This window comes from Salmo salar, chromosome ssa02, assembly GCF_905237065.1.
Source record: "Salmo salar chromosome ssa02, Ssal_v3.1, whole genome shotgun sequence".
Taxonomy (NCBI): Eukaryota; Metazoa; Chordata; class Actinopteri; order Salmoniformes; family Salmonidae; genus Salmo; species Salmo salar.
The window spans coordinates 8,406,269-8,432,138 of NC_059443.1; the positions used below are offsets into that span (position 1 = coordinate 8,406,269).

Consider the following 25,870-nt stretch of genomic DNA (forward strand, 5'->3'; position numbering starts at 1 on the left):
TAACTTTTGAGTAGGGCCTATAGGGCTCTGGTCAATAGTAGTGCACAATATACAGTGAGGGAAAAAAGTATTTGATCCCCTGCTGATTTTGTACGTTTGCCCACTGACAAAGAAATGATCAGTCTATAATTTTAATGGTAGGTTTATTTGAACAATGAGAGACAGAATAACAACAAAACAATCCAGAAAAACGCATGTCAAAAATGTTATAAATTGATTTGCATTTTAATGAGGGAAATAAGTATTTGACCCCTCTGCAAAACATGACTTAGTACTTGGTGGCAAAACCCTTGTTGGCAATCACAGAGGTCAGACGTTTCTTGTAGTTGGCCACCAGGTTTGCACACATCTCAGGAGGGATTATGTCCAACTCCTCGTTGCAGATCTTCTCCAAGTCATTAAGGTTTCAAGGCTGACGTTTGCCAACTCGAACCTTCAGCTCCCTCCTCAGATTTTCTATGGGATTAAGGTCTGGAGACTGGCTAGGCCACTCCAGGACCTTAATGTGCTTCTTCTTGAGCCACTCCTTTGTTGCCTTGGCCGTGTGTTTTGGGTCATTGTCATGCTGGAATACCCATCCACGACCCATTTTCAATGCCCTGGCTGAGGGAAGGAGGTTCTCACCCAAGATTTGACGGTACATGGCCCCGTCCATCGTCCCTTTGATGCGGTGAAGTTGTCCTGTCCCCTTAGCAGAAAAACACCCCCAAAGCATAATGTTTCCACCTCCATGTTTGACGGTGGGGATGGTGCTCTTGGGGTCATAGGCAGCATTCCTCCTCCTCCAAACACGGCGAGTTGAGTTGATGCCAAAGAGCTCCATTTTGGTCTCATCTGACCACAACACTTTCACCCAGTTGTCCTCTGAATCATTCAGATGTTCATTAGCAAACTTCAGACGGGCATGTATATGTGCTTTCTTGAGCAGGGGGACCTTGCGGGCGCTGCAGGATTTCAGTCCTTCACTGCGTAGTGTTTTACCAATTGTTTTCTTGTTGACTATGGTCCCAGCTGCCTTGAGATTATTGACAAGATCCTCCCGTGTAGTTCTGGGCTGATTCCTCACCGTTCTCATGATCATTGCAACTCCACGAGGTGAGATCTTGCATGGAGCCCCAGGCCGAGGGAGATTGACAGTTCTTTTGTGTTTCTTCCATTTGCGAATAATCGCACCAACTGTTGTCACCTTCTCACCAAGCTGCTTGGCGATGGTCTTGTAGCCCATTCCAGCCTTGTGTAGGTCTACAATCTTGTCCCTGACATCCTTGGAGAGCTCTTTGGTCTTGGCCATGGTGGAGAGTTTGGAATCTGATTGATTGATTGCTTCTGTGGACAGGTGTCTTTTATACAGGTGTAACGGTTGTCGTCGGGGATAGAGGACCAAAACGCAGCAGGAATGTGGATGCTCATCTTGTTATTTATTTTACATAAAGGGAACACCAAAATAACAAAACAAAGAACTCACGAACAACAAAACAGTCTTGTCATGCTCACACAGGCAAAACAAGAAACAATCTCCCACAACACTACACCGAACAATTACCCATATATAGGACTCTCAATCAGAGGCAACGAGAATCACCTGCCTCCAATTGAGAGTCTAGCACCCAAACCTAAACATAGAAAACCTAACCTAGACAGAATGCAGAAATACAACCTAGAACATACACCCAAAACCCAGGAACACATAAATCAAACACCCCTCTACAACACACACAAAACCCCCACCATACAAAACAAACATCCCTCTGCCACGTCCTGACCAAAATACTAAACAACTACTCCCTCTGCTGGTAACAACCTGAGATTAGGAGCACTCCCTTTAAGAGTGTGCTCCTAATCTCAGCTCGTTACCTGTATAAAAGACACCTGGGAGCCAGAAATCTTTCTGATTGAGAGGGGGTGAAATACTTATTTCCCTCATTAAAATGCAAATCAATTTATACAATTTTTGACATGTGTTTTTCTGGATTTTTTTTTGTTATTCTGTCTCTCACTGTTGAAATAAACCTACCATTAAAATTATAGACTGATCATTTCTTTGTCAGTGGGCAAATGTACAAAATCAGCAGGGGATCAAATACTTTTTTCCCTCACTGTAGGAAACAGGATGCCGTTTGGGATGTTGCTTATAATAGGAACATTTTGTTAAACTAGGTGTGGATGAATGTTTCTGTTGGTGTAATGAGATCTATTGAAGTAATCCATGCAGATTCAGAGGTTGGTGTTGTAATGGTGTTTATTGTTCAGATCCAGAGCGGTTGGTGGGGGAGATAGCCTTCCAGCTGGATCGAAGGATCCTGTCCTATGTATTCCAAGGCCAGACCAGACTCTATGGGTTCACTGTGCTCAATATACGAGACAAGATCATTCAGGTGGGAACTGTGTGTGCGTTGTCCTTTTATACAAAAGGCGGTCATTCTAGTTTTTGAATTTTAAGAAAGTTGGAATACCATATTCCTTCCTTCTGTCTGCTAAGGGATAATAGGCTAGTTGAACAACATATTCCTTCTGTCTGCTAAGGGATAATAGGCTAGTTGAACAACATATTCCTTCTGTCTGCTAAGGGATAATAGGCTAGTTGAACAACATATTCCTTCTGTCTGCTAAGGGATAATAGGCTAGTTGAACAACATATTCCTTCCTTTTGTCTGCTAAGGGATAATAGGCTAGTTGAACAACATATTCCTTCCTTCTATCAGCTAAGGGATAATAGGCTAGTTGAACAACATATTCCTTCTGTCTGCTAAGGGATAATAGGCTAGTTGAACAACATATTCCTTCTGTCAGCTAAGGGATAATAGGCTAGTTGAACAACATATTCCTTTCCGTCAGCTAAGAGATAATAGGCTAGTTGAACAACATATTCATTCTGTCAGCTAAGGGATAATAGGCTAGTTGAACAACATATTCCTTCTGTCAGCTAAGGGATAATAGGCTAGTTGAACAACATATTCCTTCCTTCTGTCAGCTAAGGGATAATAGGCTAGTTGAACAACATATTCCATCTGTCTGCTAAGGGATAATAGGCTAGTTGAACAACATATTCCTTCTGTCTGCTAAGGGATAATAGGCTAGTTGAACAACATATTCCTTCTGTCTGCTAAGGGATAATAGGCTAGTTGAACAACATATTCCTTCTGTCTGCTAAGGGATAATAGGCTAGTTGAACAACATATTCCTTCTGTCTGCTAAGGGATAATAGGCTAGTTGAACAACATATTCCTTCTGTCTGCTAAGGGATAATAGGCTAGTTGACCAACATATTCCTTCTGTCTGCTAAGGGATAATAGGCTAGTTGACCAACATATTCCTTCCTTCTGTCTGCTAAGGGATAATAGGCTAGTTGAACAACATATTCCTTCTGTCTGCTAAGGGATAATAGGCTAGTTGAACAACATATTCCTTCTGTCAGCTGAGGGATAATAGGCTAGTTGAACAACATATTCCTTCTGTCTGCTAAGGGATAATAGGCTAGTTGAACAACATATTCCTTCTGTCAGCTAAGGGATAATAGGCTAGTTGAACAACATATTCCTTCTGTCTGCTAAGGGATAATAGGCTAGTTGACCAACATATTCCTTCCTTCTGTCTGCTAAGGGATAATAGGCTAGTTGAACAACATATTCCTTCTGTCTGCTAAGGGATAGTAGGCTAGTTGAAAAACATTCCTTCTGTCTGCTAAGGGATAATAGGCTAGTTGAACAACATATTCCTTCTGTCTGCTAAGGGATAATAGGCTAGTTGAACAACATATTCCTTCTGTCAGCTAAGGGATAATAGGCTAGTTGAACAACATATTCCTTCTGTCTGCTAAGGGATAATAGGCTAGTTGAACAACATATTCCTTCTGTCTGCTAAGGGATAATAGGCTAGTTGAACAACATATTCCTTCTGTCTGCTAAGGGATAATAGACTAGTTGAACAACATATTCCTTCCTTCTGTCTGCTAAGGGATAATAGGCTAGTTGAAAAACATATTCCTTCTGTCTGCTAAGGGATAATAGGCTAGTTGAACAACATATTCCATCTGTCTGCTAATGGATAATAGGCTAGTTGAACAACATATTCCTTCTTTCAGCTAAGGGATAATAGGCTAGTTGAACAACATATTCCTTCCTTCTGTCAGCTAAGGGATAATAGGCTAGTTGAACAACATATTCCATCTGTCTGCTAAGGGATAATAGGCTAGTTGAACAACATATTCCATCTGTCTGCTAAGGGATAATAGGCTAGTTGAACAACATATTCCTTCTTTCAGCTAAGGGATAATAGGCTAGTTGAACAACATATTCCTTCTGTCTGCTAAGGGATAATAGGCTAGTTGAACAACATATTCCTTCCTTCTGTCAGCTAAGGGATAATAGGCTAGTTGAACAACATATTCCATCTGTCTGCTAAGGGATATAGGCTAGTTGAACAACATATTCCTTCTGTCAGCTAAGGGATAATAGGCTAGTTGAACAACATATTCCTTCTGTCTGCTAAGGGATAATAGGCTAGTTGAACAACATATTCCTTCTTTCAGCTAAGGGATAATAGGCTAGTTGAACAACATATTCCATCTGTCTGCTAATGGATAATAGGCTAGTTGAACAACATATTCCTTCCTTCTGTCAGCTAAGGGATAATAGGCTAGTTGAACAACATATTCCATCTGTCTGCTAAGGGATAATAGGCTAGTTGAACAACATATTCCTTCTGTCTGCTAAGGGATAATAGGCTAGTTGAACAACATATTCCTTCCTTCTGTCAGCTAAGGGATAATAGGCTAGTTGAACAACATATTCCATCTGTCTGCTAAGGGATAATAGGCTAGTTGAACAACATATTCCTTCTGTCTGCTAAGGGATAATAGGCTAGTTGAACAACATATTCCTTCTGTCTGCTTAGGGATAATAGGCTAGTTGAACAACATATTCCTTCCTTCTGTCTGCTAAGGGATAATAGGCTAGTAGAAAAACATATTCCTTCTGTCTGCTAAGGGATAATAGGCTAGTTGAACAACATATTCCTTCTGTCTGCTAAGGGATAATAGGCTAGTTGAACAACATATTCCTTCTGTCTGCTAAGGGATAATAGGCTAGTTGAACAACATATTCCTTCTGTCTGCTAAGGGATAATAGGCTAGTTGAACAACATATTCCTTCCTTCTGTCTGCTAAGGGATAATAGGCTAGTTGAACAACATATTCCATCTGTCTGCTAAGGGATAATAGGCTAGTTGAACAACATATTCCTTCTTTCAGCTAAGGGATAATAGGCTAGTTGAACAACACATTCCTTCCTTCTGTCAGCTAAGGGATAATAGGCTAGTTGAACAACATATTCCATCTGTCTGCTAAGGGATAATAGGCTAGTTGAACAACATATTCCTTCTGTCAACTAAGGGATAATAGGCTAGTTGAACAACATATTCCATCTGTCTGCTAATGGATAATAGGCTAGTTGAACAACATATTCCTTCTTTCAGCTAAGGGATAATAGGCTAGTTGAACAACATATTCCTTCTTTCAGCTAAGGGATAATAGGCTAGTTGAACAACATATTCCATCTGTCTGCTAATGGATAATAGGCTAGTTGAACAACATATTCCTTCTTTCAGCTAAGGGATAATAGGCTAGTTGAACAACATATTCCTTCCTTCTGTCTGCTAAGGGATAATAGGCTAGTTGAACAACATATTCCTTCTGTCTGCTAAGGGATAGTAGGCTAGTTGAAAAACATTCCTTCTGTCTGCTAAGGGATAATAGGCTAGTTGAACAACATATTCCTTCTGTCTGCTAAGGGATAATAGGCTAGTTGAACAACATATTCCTTCTGTCAGCTAAGGGATAATAGGCTAGTTGAACAACATATTCCTTCTGTCTGCTAAGGGATAATAGGCTAGTTGAACAACATATTCCTTCTGTCTGCTAAGGGATAATAGGCTAGTTGAACAACATATTCCTTCTCTGTCTGCTAAGGGATAATAGGCTAGTTGAACAACATATTCCTTCCTTCTGTCTGCTAAGGGATAATAGGCTAGTTGAAAAACATATTCCTTCTGTCTGCTAAGGGATAATAGGCTAGTTGAACAACATATTCCATCTGTCTGCTAAGGGATAATAGGCTAGTTGAACAACATATTCCTTCTTTCAGCTAAGGGATAATAGGCTAGTTGAACAACATATTCCTTCCTTCTGTCTGCTAAGGGATAATAGGCTAGTTGAACAACATATTCCATCTGTCTGCTAAGGGATAATAGGCTAGTTGAACAACATATTCCATCTGTCTGCTAAGGGATAATAGGCTAGTTGAACAACATATTCCTTCTTTCAGCTAAGGGATAATAGGCTAGTTGAACAACATATTCCTTCTGTCTGCTAAGGGATAATAGGCTAGTTGAACAACATATTCCTTCCTTCTGTCTGCTAAGGGATAATAGGCTAGTTGAACAACATATTCCATCTGTCTGCTAAGGGATATAGGCTAGTTGAACAACATATTCCTTCTGTCAGCTAAGGGATAATAGGCTAGTTGAACAACATATTCCTTCTGTCTGCTAAGGGATAATAGGCTAGTTGAACAACATATTCCTTCTTTCAGCTAAGGGATAATAGGCTAGTTGAACAACATATTCCATCTGTCTGCTAATGGATAATAGGCTAGTTGAACAACATATTCCTTCCTTCTGTCAGCTAAGGGATAATAGGCTAGTTGAACAACATATTCCATCTGTCTGCTAAGGGATAATAGGCTAGTTGAACAACATATTCCTTCTGTCTGCTAAGGGATAATAGGCTAGTTGAACAACATATTCCTTCCTTCTGTCAGCTAAGGGATAATAGGCTAGTTGAACAACATATTCCATCTGTCTGCTAAGGGATAATAGGCTAGTTGAACAACATATTCCTTCTGTCTGCTAAGGGATAATAGGCTAGTTGAACAACATATTCCTTCTGTCTGCTTAGGGATAATAGGCTAGTTGAACAACATATTCCTTCCTTCTGTCTGCTAAGGGATAATAGGCTAGTAGAAAAACATATTCCTTCTGTCTGCTAAGGGATAATAGGCTAGTTGAACAACATATTCCTTCTGTCTGCTAAGGGATAATAGGCTAGTTGAACAACATATTCCTTCTGTCTGCTAAGGGATAATAGGCTAGTTGAACAACATATTCCTTCTGTCTGCTAAGGGATAATAGGCTAGTTGAACAACATATTCCTTCCTTCTGTCTGCTAAGGGATAATAGGCTAGTTGAAAAACATATTCCTTCTGTCTGCTAAGGGATAATAGGCTAGTTGAACAACATATTCCATCTGTCTGCTAATGGATAATAGGCTAGTTGAACAACATATTCCTTCTTTCAGCTAAGGGATAATAGGCTAGTTGAACAACACATTCCTTCCTTCTGTCAGCTAAGGGATAATAGGCTAGTTGAACAACATATTCCATCTGTCTGCTAAGGGATAATAGGCTAGTTGAACAACATATTCCTTCTGTCTACTAAGGGATAATAGGCTAGTTGAACAACATATTCCATCTGTCTGCTAATGGATAATAGGCTAGTTGAACAACATATTCCTTCTTTCAGCTAAGGGATAATAGGCTAGTTGAACAACATATTCCTTCTTTCAGCTAAGGGATAATAGGCTAGTTGAACAACATATTCCATCTGTCTGCTAATGGATAATAGGCTAGTTGAACAACATATTCCTTCTTTCAGCTAAGGGATAATAGGCTAGTTGAACAACATATTCCTTCCTTCTGTCAGCTAAGGGATAATAGGCTAGTTGAACAACATATTCCATCTGTCTGCTAAGGGATAATAGGCTAGTTGAACAACATATTCCTTCTGTCAGCTAAGGGATAATAGGCTAGTTGAACAACATATTCCATCTGTCTGCTAAGGGATAATAGGCTAGTTGAACAACATATTCCTTCCTTCTGTCTGCTAAGGGATAATAGGCTAGTTGAACAACATATTCTTTCTGTCAGCTAAGGGATAATAGGCTAGTTGAACAACATATTCCTTCCTTCTGTCTGCTAAGGGATAATAGGCTAGTTGAACAACATATTCCTTCCTTCTGTCTGCTATGGGATAATAGGCTAGTTGAACAACATATTCCTTCTGTCAGCTAAGGGATAATAGGCTAGTTGAACAACATATTCCATCTGTCTGCTAAGGGATAATAGGCTAGTTGAACAACATATTCCTTCTGTCTGCTAAGGGATAATAGGCTAGTTGAACAACATATTCCTTCTGTCTGCTAAGGGATAATAGGCTAGTTGAACAACATATTCCTTCTGTCTGCTAAGGGATAATAGGCTAGTTGAACAACATATTCCTTCCTTCTGTCTGCTAAGGGATAATAGGCTAGTTGAACAACATATTCCTTCTGTCTGCTAAGGGATAATAGGCTAGTTGAACAACATATTCCTTCTGTCTGCTAAGGGATAATAGACTAGTTGAACAACATATTCCTTCCTTCTGTCTGCTAAGGGATAATAGGCTAGTTGAACAACATATTCCTTCTGTCTGCTAAGGGATAATAGGCTAGATGAACAACATATTCCATCTGTCTGCTAATGGATAATAGGCTAGTTGAACAACATATTCCTTCTTTCAGCTAAGGGATAATAGGCTAGTTGAACAACATATTCCTTCCTTCTGTCTGCTAAGGGATAATAGGCTAGTTGAACAACATATTCCTTCTGTCTGCTAAGGGATAGTAGGCTAGTTGAACAACATATTCCTTCTGTCTGCTAAGGGATAATAGGCTAGTTGAACAACATATTCCTTCTGTCTGCTAAGGGATAATAGGCTAGTTGAACAACATATTCCTTCTGTCTGCTAAGGGATAATAGGCTAGTTGAACAACATATTCCTTCCTTCTGTCTGCTAATGGATAATAGGCTAGTTGAACAACATATTCCTTCTTTCTGCTAAGGGATAATAGGCTAGTTGAACAACATATTCCTTCCTTGTCTGCTAAGGGATAATAGGCTAGTTGAACAACATATTCCTTCTGTCTGCTAAGGGATAGTAGGCTAGTTGAACAACATATTCCATCTGTCTGGTAAGGGATAATAGGCTAGTTGAACAACATATTCCTTCTGTCTGCTAAGGGATAATAGGCTAGTTGAACAACATATTCCTTCTGTCAGCTAAGGGATAATAGGCTAGTTGAACAACATATTCCTTCTGTCTGCTAAGGGATAATAGGCTAGTTGAACAACATATTCCTTCTGTCTGCTAAGGGATAATAGGCTAGTTGAACAACATATTCCTTCTGTCTGCTAAGGGATAATAGACTAGTTGAACAACATATTCCTTCCTTCTGTCTGCTAAGGGATAATAGGCTAGTTGAACAACATATTCCTTCTGTCTGCTAAGGGATAATAGGCTAGTTGAACAACATATTCCTTCTGTCTGCTAAGGGATAATAGGCTAGTTGAACAACATATTCCTTCTGTCTGCTAAGGGATAATAGGCTAGTTGAACAACATATTCCTTCCTTCTGTCAGCTAAGGGATAATAGGCTAGTTGAACAACATATTCCTTCTGTCTGCTAAGGGATAATAGGCTAGTTGAACAACATATTCCTTCTGTCTGCTAAGGGATAATAGGCTAGTTGAACAACATATTCCTTCTGTCTGCTAAGGGATAATAGGCTAGTTGAACAACATATTCCTTCTGTCTGCTAAGGGATAATAGGCTAGTTGAACAACATATTCCTTCCTGTCTGCTAAGGGATAATAGGCTAGTTGAACAACATATTCCATCTGTCTGCTAAGGGATAATAGGCTAGTTGAACAACATATTCCTTCTGTCAGCTAAGGGATAATAGGCTAGTTGAACAACATATTCCTTCTGTCTGCTAAGGGATAATAGGCTAGTTGAACAACATATTCCTTCTTTCAGCTAAGGGATAATAGGCTAGTTGAACAACATATTCCTTCTGTCTGCTAATGGATAATAGGCTAGTTGAACAACATATTCCTTCCTTCTGTCTGCTAAGGGATAATAGGCTAGTTGAACAACATATTCCATCTGTCTGCTAAGGGATAATAGGCTAGTTGAACAACATATTCCTTCTGTCTGCTAAGGGATAATAGGCTAGTTGAACAACATATTCCTTCCTTCTGTCAGCTAAGGGATAATAGGCTAGTTGAACAACATATTCCATCTGTCTGCTAAGGGATAATAGGCTAGTTGAACAACATATTCCTTCTGTCTGCTAAGGGATAATAGGCTAGTTGAACAACATATTCCTTCTGTCTGCTAAGGGATAATAGGCTAGTTGAACAACATATTCCTTCTTCTGTCTGCTAAGGGATAATAGGCTAGTTGAACAACATATTCCTTCTGTCTGCTAAGGGATAATAGGCTAGTTGAACAACATATTCCTTCTGTCTGCTAAGGGATAATAGGCTAGTTGAACAACATATTCCTTCTGTCTGCTAAGGGATAATAGGCTAGTTGAACAACATATTCCTTCTGTCTGCTAAGGGATAATAGGCTAGTTGAACAACATATTCCTTCCTTCTGTCTGCTAAGGGATAATAGGCTAGTTGAACAACATATTCCTTCTGTCTGCTAAGGGATAATAGGCTAGTTGAACAACATATTCCATCTGTCTGCTAAGGGATAATAGGCTAGTTGAACAACATATTCCTTCTTTCTGCTAAGGGATAATAGGCTAGTTGAACAACATATTCCTTCCTTCTGTCTGCTAAGGGATAATAGGCTAGTTGAACAACATATTCCTTCTGTCTGCTAAGGGATAATAGGCTAGTTGAACAACATATTCCTTCTGTCTGCTAAGGGATAATAGGCTAGTTGAACAACATATTCCTTCTGTCTGCTAAGGGATAATAGGCTAGTTGAACAACATATTCCTTCTGTCTGCTAAGGGATAATAGGCTAGTTGAACAACATATTCCTTCTGTCTGCTAAGGGATAATAGGCTAGTTGAACAACATATTCCTTCTGTCTGCTAAGGGATAATAGGCTAGTTGAACAACATATTCCTTCCTTCTGTCTGCTAAGGGATAATAGGCTAGTTGAACAACATATTCCTTCTGTCTGCTAAGGGATAATAGGCTAGTTGAACAACATATTCCTTCTGTCAGCTAAGGGATAATAGGCTAGTTGAACAACATATTCCATCTGTCTGCTAAGGGATAATAGGCTAGTTGAACAACATATTCCTTCCTTCTGTCTGCTAAGGGATAATAGGCTAGTTGAACAACATATTCCTTCTGTCTGCTAAGGGATAATAGGCTAGTTGAACAACATATTCCTTCCTTCTGTCTGCTAAGGGATAATAGGCTAGTTGAACAACATATTCCTTCTTCTGTCTGCTAAGGGATAATAGGCTAGTTGAACAACATATTCCTTCTGTCAGCTAAGGGATAATAGGCTAGTTGAACAACATATTCCTTCTGTCTGCTAAGGGATAATAGGCTAGTTGAACAACATATTCCTTCTGTCTGCTAAGGGATAATAGGCTAGTTGAACAACATATTCCTTCTGTCTGCTAAGGGATAATAGGCTAGTTGAACAACATATTCCTTCTGTCTGCTAAGGGATAATAGGCTAGTTGAACAACATATTCCTTCCTTCTGTCTGCTAAGGGATAATAGGCTAGTTGAACAACATATTCCTTCTGTCTGCTAAGGGATAATAGGCTAGTTGAACAACATATTCCTTCTGTCTGCTAAGGGATAATAGGCTAGTTGAACAACATATTCCTTCCTTCTGTCTGCTAAGGGATAATAGGCTAGTTGAACAACATATTCCTTCTGTCTGCTAAGGGATAATAGGCTAGTTGAACAACATATTCCTTCTGTCTGCTAAGGGATAATAGGCTAGTTGAACAACATATTCCTTCTGTCTGCTAAGGGATAATAGGCTAGTTGAACAACATATTCCTTCTCTGTCTGCTAAGGGATAATAGGCTAGTTGAACAACATATTCCTTCTGTCTGCTAAGGGATAATAGGCTAGTTGAACAACATATTCCTTCTGTCTGCTAAGGGATAATAGGCTAGTTGAACAACATATTCCTTCTGTCTGCTAAGGGATAATAGGCTAGTTGAACAACATATTCCTTCTGTCTGCTAAGGGATAATAGGCTAGTTGAACAACATATTCCTTCCTTCTGTCTGCTAAGGGATAATAGGCTAGTTGAACAACATATTCCTTCTGTCTGCTAAGGGATAATAGGCTAGTTGAACAACATATTCCTTCTGTCTGCTAAGGGATAATAGGCTAGTTGAACAACATATTCCTTCTGTCTGCTAAGGGATAATAGGCTAGTTGAACAACATATTCCTTCTGTCTGCTAAGGGATAATAGGCTAGTTGAACAACATATTCCTTCCTTCTGTCTGCTAAGGGATAATAGGCTAGTTGAACAACATATTCCTTCTGTCTGCTAAGGGATAATAGGCTAGTTGAACAACATATTCCTTCTTTGTCTGCTAAGGGATAATAGGCTAGTTGAACAACATATTCCTTCCTGTCTGCTAAGGGATAATAGGCTAGTTGAACAACATATTCCTTCTGTCTGCTAAGGGATAATAGGCTAGTTGAACAACATATTCCTTCCTTCTGTCAGCTAAGGGATAATAGGCTAGTTGAACAACATATTCCATCTGTCTGCTAAGGGATAATAGGCTAGTTGAACAACATATTCCTTCTGTCTGCTAAGGGATAATAGGCTAGTTGAACAACATATTCCTTCTGTCTGCTAAGGGATAATAGGCTAGTTGAACAACATATTCCTTCTGTCTGCTTAGGGATAATAGGCTAGTTGAACAACATATTCCTTCCTTCTGTCTGCTAAGGGATAATAGGCTAGTTGAAAAACATATTCCTTCTGTCTGCTAAGGGATAATAGGCTAGTTGAACAACATATTCCTTCTGTCTGCTAAGGGATAATAGGCTAGTTGAACAACATATTCCTTCTGTCTGCTAAGGGATAATAGGCTAGTTGAACAACATATTCCTTCTGTCTGCTAAGGGATAATAGGCTAGTTGAACAACATATTCCATCTGTCAGTTAATGGATAATAGGCTAGTTGAACAACATATTCCTTCCTTCTGTCTGCTAAGGGATAATAGGCTAGTTGAACAACATATTCCTTCTGTCTGCTAAGGGATAATAGGCTAGTTGAACAACATATTCCTTCTGTCAGCTAAGGGATAATAGGCTAGTTGAACAACATATTCCTTCTGTCTGCTAAGGGATAATAGGCTAGTTGAACAACATATTCCTTCTTCTTCTGCTAAGGGATAATAGGCTAGTTGAACAACATATTCCTTCTGTCAGCTAAGGGATAATAGGCTAGTTGAACAACATATTCCTTCCTTCTGTCTGCTAAGGGATAATAGGCTAGTTGAACAACATATTCCTTCTGTCTGCTAAGGGATAATAGGCTAGTTGAACAACATATTCCTTCTGTCTGCTAAGGGATAATAGGCTAGTTGAACAACATATTCCTTCTGTCTGCTAAGGGATAATAGGCTAGTTGAACAACATATTCCTTCTTCTGTCTGCTAAGGGATAATAGGCTAGTTGAACAACATATTCCTTCTGTCTGCTAAGGGATAATAGGCTAGTTGAACAACATATTCCTTCCTTCTGTCTGCTAAGGGATAATAGGCTAGTTGAACAACATATTCCTTCTTCTGTCTGCTAAGGGATAATAGGCTAGTTGAACAACATATTCCTTCTGTCAGCTAAGGGATAATAGGCTAGTTGAACAACATATTCCTTCCTTCTGTCTGCTAAGGGATAATAGGCTAGTTGAACAACATATTCCTTCTGTCTGCTAAGGGATAATAGGCTAGTTGAACAACATATTCCTTCTGTCTGCTAAGGGATAATAGGCTAGTTGAACAACATATTCCTTCTGTCTGCTAAGGGATAATAGGCTAGTTGAACAACATATTCCTTCCTTCTGTCTGCTAAGGGATAATAGGCTAGTTGAACAACATATTCCTTCTGTCTGCTAAGGGATAATAGGCTAGTTGAACAACATATTCCTTCTGTCTGCTAAGGGATAATAGGCTAGTTGAACAACATATTCCTTCTGTCTGCTAAGGGATAATAGGCTAGTTGAACAACATATTCCTTCTGTCTGCTAAGGGATAATAGGCTAGTTGAACAACATATTCCTTCCTCTGTCTGCTAAGGGATAATAGGCTAGTTGAACAACATATTCCTTCTGTCTGCTAAGGGATAATAGGCTAGTTGAACAACATATTCCTTCTGTCTGCTAATGGATAATAGGCTAGTTGAACAACATATTCCTTCTGTCTGCTAAGGGATAATAGGCTAGTTGAACAACATATTCCTTCCTTCTGTCTGCTAAGGGATAATAGGCTAGTTGAACAACATATTCCTTCTGTCTGCTAAGGGATAATAGGCTAGTTGAACAACATATTCCTTCTGTCTGCTAAGGGATAATAGGCTAGTTGAACAACATATTCCTTCTTGTCTGCTAAGGGATAATAGGCTAGTTGAACAACATATTCCTTCTGTCTGCTAAGGGATAATAGGCTAGTTGAACAACATATTCCTTCTGTCTGCTAAGGGATAATAGGCTAGTTGAACAACATATTCCTTCTGTCTGCTAAGGGATAATAGGCTAGTTGAACAACATATTCCTTCCTTCTGTCAGCTAAGGGATAATAGGCTAGTTGAACAACATATTCCTTCTGTCTGCTAAGGGATAATAGGCTAGTTGAACAACATATTCCTTCTGTCTGCTAAGGGATAATAGGCTAGTTGAACAACATATTCCTTCTGTCTGCTAAGGGATAATAGGCTAGTTGAACAACATATTCCTTCCTTCTGTCTGCTAAGGGATAATAGGCTAGTTGAACAACATATTCCTTCTGTCTGCTAAGGGATAATAGGCTAGTTGAACAACATATTCCTTCCTGTCTGCTAAGGGATAATAGGCTAGTTGAACAACATATTCCTTCCTTCTGTCTGCTAAGGGATAATAGGCTAGTTGAACAACATATTCCTTCTGTCAGCTAAGGGATAATAGGCTAGTTGAACAACATATTCCTTCTGTCTGCTAAGGGATAATAGGCTAGTTGAACAACATATTCCTTCTGTCTGCTAAGGGATAATAGGCTAGTTGAACAACATATTCCTTCTTGTCTGCTAAGGGATAATAGGCTAGTTGAACAACATATTCCTTCTGTCTGCTAAGGGATAATAGGCTAGTTGAACAACATATTCCTTCCTTCTGTCTGCTAAGGGATAATAGGCTAGTTGAACAACATATTCCTTCTGTCTGCTAAGGGATAATAGGCTAGTTGAACAACATATTCCTTCTGTCTGCTAAGGGATAATAGGCTAGTTGAACAACATATTCCTTCCTTCTGTCTGCTAAGGGATAATAGGCTAGTTGAACAACATATTCCTTCTGTCTGCTAAGGGATAATAGGCTAGTTGAACAACATATTCCTTCTGTCTGCTAAGGGATAATAGGCTAGTTGAACAACATATTCCTTCTGTCTGCTAAGGGATAATAGGCTAGTTGAACAACATATTCCTTCTGTCAGCTAAGGGATAATAGGCTAGTTGAACAACATATTCCTTCTGTCTGCTAAGGGATAATAGGCTAGTTGAACAACATATTCCTTCTGTCTGCTAAGGGATAATAGGCTAGTTGAACAACATATTCCTTCTGTCTGCTAAGGGATAATAGGCTAGTTGAACAACATATTCCTTCTGTCTGCTAAGGGATAATAGGCTAGTTGAACAACATATTCCTTCCTTCTGTCAGCTAAGGGATAATAGGCTAGTTGAACAACATATTCCTTCTGTCTGCTAAGGGATAATAGGCTAGTTGAACAACATATTCCTTCTGTCAGCTAAGGGATAATAGGCTAGTTGAACAACATATTCCTTCTGTCTGCTAAGGGATAATAGGCTAGTTGAACAACATATTCCTTCTGTCTGCTAAGGGATAATAGGCTAGTTGAACAACATATTCCTTCCTTCTGTCTGCTAAGGGATAATAGGCTAGTTGAACAACATATTCCTTCTGTCAGCTAAGGGATAATAGGCTAGTTGAACAACATATTCCTTCCTTCTGTCTGCTAAGGGATAATAGGCTAGTTGAACAACATATTCCTTCTGTCTGCTAAGGGATAATAGGCTAGTTGAACAACATATTCCTTCTGTCTGCTAAGGGATAATAGGCTAGTTGAACAACATATTCCTTCTGTCTGCTAAGGGATAATAGGCTAGTTGAACAACATATTCCTTCTGTCTGCTAAGGGATAATAGGCTAGTTGAACAACATATTCCTTCTGTCTGCTAAGGGATAATAGGCTAGTTGAACAACATATTCCTTCTGTCTGCTAAGGGATAATAGGCTAGTTGAACAACATATTCCTTCTGTCTGCTAAGGGATAATAGGCTAGTTGAACAACATATTCCTTCTGTCTGCTAAGGGATAATAGGCTAGTTGAACAACATATTCCTTCTGTCTGCTAAGGGATAATAGGCTAGTTGAACAACATATTCCTTCTGTCTGCTAAGGGATAATAGGCTAGTTGAACAACATATTCCTTCTGTCTGCTAAGGGATAATAGGCTAGTTGAACAACATATTCCTTCTGTCTGCTAAGGGATAATAGGCTAGTTGAACAACATATTCCTTCTGTCTGCTAAGGGATAATAGGCTAGTTGAACAACATATTCCTTCCTTCTGTCTGCTAAGGGATAATAGGCTAGTTGAACAACATATTCCTTCTGTCTGCTAAGGGATAATAGGCTAGTTGAACAACATATTCCTTCCTTCTGTCTGCTAAGGGATAATAGGCTAGTTGAACAACATATTCCTTCCTTCTGTCTGCTAAGGGATAATAGGCTAGTTGAACAACATATTCCTTCTGTCTGCTAAGGGATAATAGGCTAGTTGAACAACATATTCCTTCCTGTCTGCTAAGGGATAATAGGCTAGTTGAACAACATATTCCTTCTGTCTGCTAAGGGATAATAGGCTAGTTGAACAACATATTCCTTCTGTCTGCTAAGGGATAATAGGCTAGTTGAACAACATATTCCTTCCTTGTCTGCTAAGGGATAATAGGCTAGTTGAACAACATATTCCTTCTGTCAGCTAAGGGATAATAGGCTAGTTGAACAACATATTCCTTCTGTCTGCTAAGGGATAATAGGCTAGTTGAACAACATATTCCTTCCTTCTGTCTGCTAAGGGATAATAGGCTAGTTGAACAACATATTCCTTCCTTCTGTCAGCTAAAGGATAATAGGCTAGTTGAACAACATATTCCTTCCTTCTGTCTGCTAAGGGATAATAGGCTAGTTGAACAACATATTCCTTCCTTCTGTCTGCTAAGGGATAATAGGCTAGTTGAACAACATATTCCTTCTGTCTGCTAAGGGATAATAGGCTAGTTGAACAACATATTCCTTCTGTCTGCTAAGGGATAATAGGCTAGTTGAACAACATATTCCTTCTGTCTGCTAAGGGATAATAGGCTAGTTGAACAACATATTCCTTCTGTCTGCTAAGGGATAATAGGCTAGTTGAACAACATATTCCTTCTTCTGTCTGCTAAGGGATAATAGGCTAGTTGAACAACATATTCCTTCCTTCTGTCTGCTAAGGGATAATAGGCTAGTTGAACAACATATTCCTTCTGTCTGCTAAGGGATAATAGGCTAGTTGAACAACATATTCCTTCTGTCTGCTAAGGGATAATAGGCTAGTTGAACAACATATTCCTTCTGTCTGCTAAGGGATAATAGGCTAGTTGAACAACATATTCCTTCTGTCTGCTAAGGGATAATAGGCTAGTTGAACAACATATTCCTTCTGTCTGCTAAGGGATAATAGGCTAGTTGAACAACATATTCCTTCTGTCAGCTAAGGGATAATAGGCTAGTTGAACAACATATTCCTTCTGTCTGCTAAGGGATAATAGGCTAGTTGAACAACATATTCCTTCTGTCTGCTAAGGGATAATAGGCTAGTTGAACAACATATTCCTTCCTTCTGTCTGCTAAGGGATAATAGGCTAGTTGAACAACATATTCCTTCTGTCTGCTAAGGGATAATAGGCTAGTTGAACAACATATTCCTTCCTTCTGTCTGCTAAGGGATAATAGGCTAGTTGAACAACATATTCCTTCTGTCTGCTAAGGGATAATAGGCTAGTTGAACAACATATTCCTTCTGTCAGCTAAGGGATAATAGGCTAGTTGAACAACATATTCCTTCTGTCTGCTAAGGGATAATAGGCTAGTTGAACAACATATTCCTTCCCTGTCTGCTAAGGGATAATAGGCTAGTTGAACAACATATTCCTTCTGTCTGCTAAGGGATAATAGGCTAGTTGAACAACATATTCCTTCTGTCTGCTAAGGGATAATAGGCTAGTTGAACAACATATTCCTTCCTTCTGTCTGCTAAGGGATAATAGGCTAGTTGAACAACATATTCCTTCCTGTCTGCTAAGGGATAATAGGCTAGTTGAACAACATATTCCTTCTTCTGTCAGCTAAGGGATAATAGGCTAGTTGAACAACATATTCCTTCTGTCTGCTAAGGGATAATAGGCTAGTTGAACAACATATTCCTTCCTTCTGTCTGCTAAGGGATAATAGGCTAGTTGAACAACATATTCCTTCTGTCAGCTAAGGGATAATAGGCTAGTTGAACAACATATTCCTTCCTTCTGTCTGCTAAGGGATAATAGGCTAGTTGAACAACATATTCCTTCTGTCTGCTAAGGGATAATAGGCTAGTTGAACAACATATTCCTTCTGTCTGCTAAGGGATAATAGGCTAGTTGAACAACATATTCCTTCTGTCTGCTAAGGGATAATAGGCTAGTTGAACAACATATTCCTTCTGTCAGCTAAGGGATAATAGGCTAGTTGAACAACATATTCCTTCTGTCTGCTAAGGGATAATAGGCTAGTTGAACAACATATTCCTTCTGTCAGCTAAGGGATAATAGGCTAGTTGAACAACATATTCCTTCTGTCTGCTAAGGGATAATAGGCTAGTTGAACAACATATTCCTTCTGTCTGCTAAGGGATAATAGGCTAGTTGAACAACATATTCCTTCCTTCTGTCTGCTAAGGGATAATAGGCTAGTTGAACAACATATTCCTTCTGTCAGCTAAGGGATAATAGGCTAGTTGAACAACATATTCCTTCTGTCTGCTAAGGGATAATAGGCTAGTTGAACAACATATTCCTTCCTTCTGTCTGCTAAGGGATAATAGGCTAGTTGAACAACATATTCCTTCTGTCTGCTAAGGGATAATAGGCTAGTTGAACAACATATTCCTTCCTTGTCTGCTAAGGGATAATAGGCTAGTTGAACAACATATTCCTTCCTTCTGTCTGCTAAGGGATAATAGGCTAGTTGAACAACATATTCCTTCTGTCAGCTAAGGGATAAAAGGCTAGTTGAACAACATATTCCTTCTGTCTGCTAAGGGATAATAGGCTAGTTGAACAACATATTCCTTCTTCTGTCTGCTAAGGGATAATAGGCTAGTTGAACAACATATTCCTTCTGTCAGCTAAGGGATAAAAGGCTAGTTGAACAACATATTCCTTCTGTCTGCTAAGGGATAATAGGCTAGTTGAACAACATATTCCTTCCTTTGTCTGCTAAGGGATAATAGGCTAGTTGAACAACATATTCCTTCTGTCAGCTAAGGGATAATAGGCTAGTTGAACAACATATTCCTTCTGTCAGCTAAGGGATAATAGGCTAGTTGAACAACATATTCCTTCCTTCTGTCTGCTAAGGGATAATAGGCTAGTTGAACAACATATTCCTTCTGTCAGCTAAGGGATAATAGGCTAGTTGAACAACATATTCCTTCCTTCTGTCAGCTAAGGGATAATAGGCTAGTTGAACAACATATTCCTTCCTTCTGTCTGCTAAGGGATAATAGGCTAGTTGAACAACATATTCCTTCTGTCTGCTAAGGGATAATAGGCTAGTTGAACAACATATTCCTTCTGTCTGCTAAGGGATAATAGGCTAGTTGAACAACATATTCCTTCCCTTCTGTCTGCTAAGGGATAATAGGCTAGTTGAACAACATATTCCTTCTCTGTCTGCTAAGGGATAATAGGCTAGTTGAACAACATATTCCTTCTGTCTGCTAAGGGATAATAGGCTAGTTGAACAACATATTCCTTCCTTCTGTCTGCTAAGGGATAATAGGCTAGTTGAACAACATATTCCTTCTGTCTGCTAAGGGATAATAGGCTAGTTGAACAACATATTCCTTCTGTCAGCTAAGGGATAATAGGCTAGTTGAACAACATATTCCTTCTGTCTGCTAAGGGATAATAGGCTAGTTGAACAACATATTCCTTCTGTCTGCTAAGGGATAATAGGCTAGTTGAACAACATATTCCTTCTGTCTGCTAAGGGATAATAGGCTAGTTGAACAACATATTCCTTCCTTCTGTCTGCTAAGGGATAATAGGCTAGTTGAACAACATATTCCTTCTGTCTGCTAAGGGATAATAGGCTAGTTGAACAACATATTCCTTCCTGTCTGCTAAGGGATAATAGGCTAGTTGAACAACATATTCCTTCTGTCTGCTAAGGGATAATAGGCTAGTTGAACAACATATTCCTTCTTCTGTCTGCTAAGGGATAATAGGCTAGTTGAACAACATATTCCTTCTGTCTGCTAAGGGATAATAGGCTAGTTGAACAACATATTCCTTCCTTCTGTCTGCTAAGGGATAATAGGCTAGTTGAACAACATATTCCTTCTGTCTGCTAAGGGATAATAGGCTAGTTGAACAACATATTCCTTCTGTCTGCTAAGGGATAATAGGCTAGTTGAACAACATATTCCTTCTGTCTGCTAAGGGATAATAGGCTAGTTGAACAACATATTCCTTCTCTGTCTGCTAAGGGATAATAGGCTAGTTGAACAACATATTCCTTCTGTCTGCTAAGGGATAATAGGCTAGTTGAACAACATATTCCTTCCTTCTGTCTGCTAAGGGATAATAGGCTAGTTGAACAACATATTCCTTCTGTCTGCTAAGGGATAATAGGCTAGTTGAACAACATATTCCTTCTGTCTGCTAAGGGATAATAGGCTAGTTGAACAACATATTCCTTCTGTCTGCTAAGGGATAATAGGCTAGTTGAACAACATATTCCTTCTGTCTGCTAAGGGATAATAGGCTAGTTGAACAACATATTCCTTCCTTGTCTGCTAAGGGATAATAGGCTAGTTGAACAACATATTCCTTCCTGTCTGCTAAGGGATAATAGGCTAGTTGAACAACATATTCCTTCTCTGTCTGCTAAGGGATAATAGGCTAGTTGAACAACATATTCCTTCTGTCTGCTAAGGGATAATAGGCTAGTTGAACAACATATTCCTTCTGTCTGCTAAGGGATAATAGGCTAGTTGAACAACATATTCCTTCCTTGTCTGCTAAGGGATAATAGGCTAGTTGAACAACATATTCCTTCTGTCTGCTAAGGGATAATAGGCTAGTTGAACAACATATTCCTTCTGTCTGCTAAGGGATAATAGGCTAGTTGAACAACATATTCCTTCTTGTCTGCTAAGGGATAATAGGCTAGTTGAACAACATATTCCTTCCTTCTGTCTGCTAAGGGATAATAGGCTAGTTGAACAACATATTCCTTCTGTCTGCTAAGGGATAATAGGCTAGTTGAACAACATATTCCTTCTGTCTGCTAAGGGATAATAGGCTAGTTGAACAACATATTCCTTCTGTCTGCTAAGGGATAATAGGCTAGTTGAACAACATATTCCTTCTTCTGTCTGCTAAGGGATAATAGGCTAGTTGAACAACATATTCCTTCTGTCTGCTAAGGGATAATAGGCTAGTTGAACAACATATTCCTTCTGTCTGCTAAGGGATAATAGGCTAGTTGAACAACATATTCCTTCTGTCAGCTAAGGGATAATAGGCTAGTTGAACAACATATTCCTTCCTTCTGTCTGCTAAGGGATAATAGGCTAGTTGAACAACATATTCCTTCTGTCTGCTAAGGGATAATAGGCTAGTTGAACAACATATTCCTTCTTCTGTCTGCTAAGGGATAATAGGCTAGTTGAACAACATATTCCTTCTGTCTGCTAAGGGATAATAGGCTAGTTGAACAACATATTCCTTCTGTCTGCTAAGGGATAATAGGCTAGTTGAACAACATATTCCTTCCTCGTCAGCTAAGGGATAATAGGCTAGTTGAACAACATATTCCTTCTGTCTGCTAAGGGATAATAGGCTAGTTGAACAACATATTCCTTCTGTCAGCTAAGGGATAATAGGCTAGTTGAACAACATATTCCTTCTGTCTGCTAAGGGATAATAGGCTAGTTGAACAACATATTCCTTCTGTCAGCTAAGGGATAATAGGCTAGTTGAACAACATATTCCTTCCCTGTCTGCTAAGGGATAATAGGCTAGTTGAACAACATATTCCTTCCTGTCTGCTAAGGGATAATAGGCTAGTTGAACAACATATTCCTTCCTGTCTGCTAAGGGATAATAGGCTAGTTGAACAACATATTCCTTCCGTCTGCTAAGGGATAATAGGCTAGTTGAACAACATATTCCTTCCTCTGTCTGCTAAGGGATAATAGGCTAGTTGAACAACATATTCCTTCTGTCTGCTAAGGGATAATAGGCTAGTTGAACAACATATTCCTTCTGTCTGCTAAGGGATAATAGGCTAGTTGAACAACATATTCCTTCCTTCTGTCTGCTAAGGGATAATAGGCTAGTTGAACAACATATTCCTTCTGTCTGCTAAGGGATAATAGGCTAGTTGAACAACATATTCCTTCCGTCTGCTAAGGGATAATAGGCTAGTTGAACAACATATTCCTTCCTTGTCTGCTAAGGGATAGTAGGCTAGTTGAACAACATATTCCTTCTGTCTGCTAAGGGATAATAGGCTAGTTGAACAACATATTCCTTCCTCTGTCTGCTAAGGGATAATAGGCTAGTTGAACAACATATTCCTTCTGTCTGCTAAGGGATAATAGGCTAGTTGAACAACATATTCCTTCCTTCTGTCTGCTAAGGGATAATAGGCTAGTTGAACAACATATTCCTTCTTTGTCTGCTAAGGGATAATAGGCTAGTTGAACAACATATTCCTTCCTTCTGTCTGCTAAGGGATAATAGGCTAGTTGAACAACATATTCCTTCCTTCTGTCTGCTAAGGGATAATAGGCTAGTTGAACAACATATTCCTTCTGTCTGCTAAGGGATAATAGGCTAGTTGAACAACATATTCCTTCTGTCTGCTAAGGGATAATAGGCTAGTTGAACAACATATTCCTTCTGTCAGCTAAGGGATAATAGGCTAGTTGAACAACATATTCCTTCCTTCTGTCTGCTAAGGGATAATAGGCTAGTTGAACAACATATTCCTTCTGTCTGCTAAGGGATAATAGGCTAGTTGAACAACATATTCCTTCTGTCAGCTAAGGGATAATAGGCTAGTTGAACAACATATTCCTTCCTTTTGTCAGCTAAGGGATAATAGGCTAGTTGAACAACATATTCCTTCTGTCTGCTAAGGGATAATAGGCTAGTTGAACAACATATTCCTTCTGTCTGCTAAGGGATAATAGGCTAGTTGAACAACATTCCTCCAGGGTGTGGTTGTGTGCCATGTAGTCATTTCAATCATTCACACACAGATGGAAATCAAAGCCTCCTAAACCGGTTTATTCCCAGGTCAAAATGGTTTTCCTTTTCCTAAGAAGTTAATTCCAAATCTGTTCTAAACAAATGTGTAAGAGAGAGTTGGATAATGACATGTACAGTATAACTGAATTAGAAACTCTACAGGCTAATCCCCCACTCCCATGAGGTTGTGACTGTGTCCCAAATGGCACCTTCTAAACTATATAGTGCACTACATTTGACTGTGTGTCCCCCAAATGGCACCCTATTCCAAATGGAGCCCTATATGGTCCCTGGTCTAAAGTAGTGCACTCTATTGGAAATAAGGTGCCATATGAGACTCACATCTGTGTTTCACTCAAACCAAAGGCTTGACCCCCCCTCACCCCTTTCCTCAGGTCTCCACACACCCTCTGACGGGGAAGGTGGACGAGGGCTACAGGCTCCAGCTGTCCCAGCGTCACGCTGAGCTGATGGCCAAGCTGAAGCAGCTAGGCTATAGTATGACTCTCCACCCCCCTTCACAGAGTTCATCATCAACACCTACGGCATCCTGAAGCAGAGGGCTGACTCCTACAGCGCCCAGGAGCAGGGATACAACAGGTGATGATGTAGCTCCCATGTAGTCCCTTCAGGGTACAAGCTTGGCTGTGATGTCAGAGCTCACCTTTCCTGCCATCAGGTTGGAGGTGTCAGACAATTACTGTAAAGGCTGCACTGCACGCTTCAGGAGGAGTTTCATCCCTGCGGGGGGGGTTTATCACCATGAATCATGAACAATTCTATGAAGCTTCCTCCTATATGTGCAGGTGTGGGGGGAACTGTTTACTGTTGTTTGTTTGCTGCCATGTTACAATGTGGTTTATGTAATGTGTGGTTTGTGTATGTAATGTGTGGTTTGTGTATGTAATGTGTGGTTTGTGTATGTAATGTGAGGTTTGTGTATGTAATGTATGAGCTGTAGTAAAATTTTCCTCTTGTAGGACAATAAACAACAATCTAAACTCAACAGCTCGGACTTCCTCAGGAGAGTAGTTATCAACGCAGCCCCCTGCAAACTGCTGAAGGATCTCCTGCTGCTGTTCAGTTGCCTCTCTTTCATGGCAAGGCAGGACGGCAAGCCCCTCTTCCTCTGGTAGACTCGCTGAGAATAGCTCTGGTCCAGGGCGTTACGTGCAGCTTGCTGATTCTGAGCCTTTTATAAACGTTTAGGACCAGAGCTAGACTGGGACGGCCACTGACACCACCTCCCTCCACAGCAGAGGTTTTACACTATAAACAAATGACTCAAACCCAACTCTTAACGTGTCTAAGCTTGTATTGCTTTGGAGACAAGCGCTCTCTAATACAAACTTCACACACCCTCCGCAGACAGGACAGCTCTGCATCTCCTGCATTGGACCATTTCATAGTTTAGCCTTTTTAATTCATATTTTCCGTTCACTTGGTTTGTTGGTTGGTTGCACTGAGCCTGTCTTTGTGAGTTACCTGACATTATATTTCCATATTGAAATGACAGACATGGAAAAACCTGGACAGAATAAATACTTCCAGGGCTCTTTGGGCCATTTAAAATGCATTTCAACAAAGAAAAAGCAGTGTGTTTAAGTAATGTAGACACAACTAATTTTCATATACACTGAACAAAGTTTAGACAACATGTAAAATATTTGTCCCATGGTTCATGAGCTGAAATAAAAAATCCCAGACATTTTTCATACACACAAAAAGCTTATTTCTCTCAAATTTTGTGCACAAATTTTATTTACATCCCTGTTAGTGAGCATTTATCCTTTGCCAAGATAATCCAGCTACCTGACAGGTGTGTCATATCAAGAAGCTGATTAAACTGCATGATCATTACACAGGTCCACCTTGTGCTGGGGACAATAAAAGGCCACTTTAAAATGAGCAGTTTTATCACACAACACAATGCCATAGATGTCTCAAGTTTTGAGGCATGGTGACTGCAGGAATGTCCACCAGGGCTGTTGTCAGAGACATGAATGTTAATTTCTCTGCCATAAGCTGCCTCCAATGTCATTTTACAGAATTTGCCAGTACATCCAACCGGCCTCACAACCGCAGCCCATGTGTAACCACGCCGGCCCATTCACATCCAGCTTCTTCACCAGCAGGATCGTCTGGGTGGTGG

The 25,870-nt window shown here is 39.7% G+C and overlaps 1 pseudogene; it reads left to right on the forward strand.

Moving 5' to 3' along the window:
• LOC106598616 (speriolin-like protein) overlaps positions 1–25,433 on the forward strand; it is a 29,038-nt pseudogene extending 3,605 nt beyond the window's left edge.
• Positions 25,434–25,870: the final 437 nt, after the last annotated feature.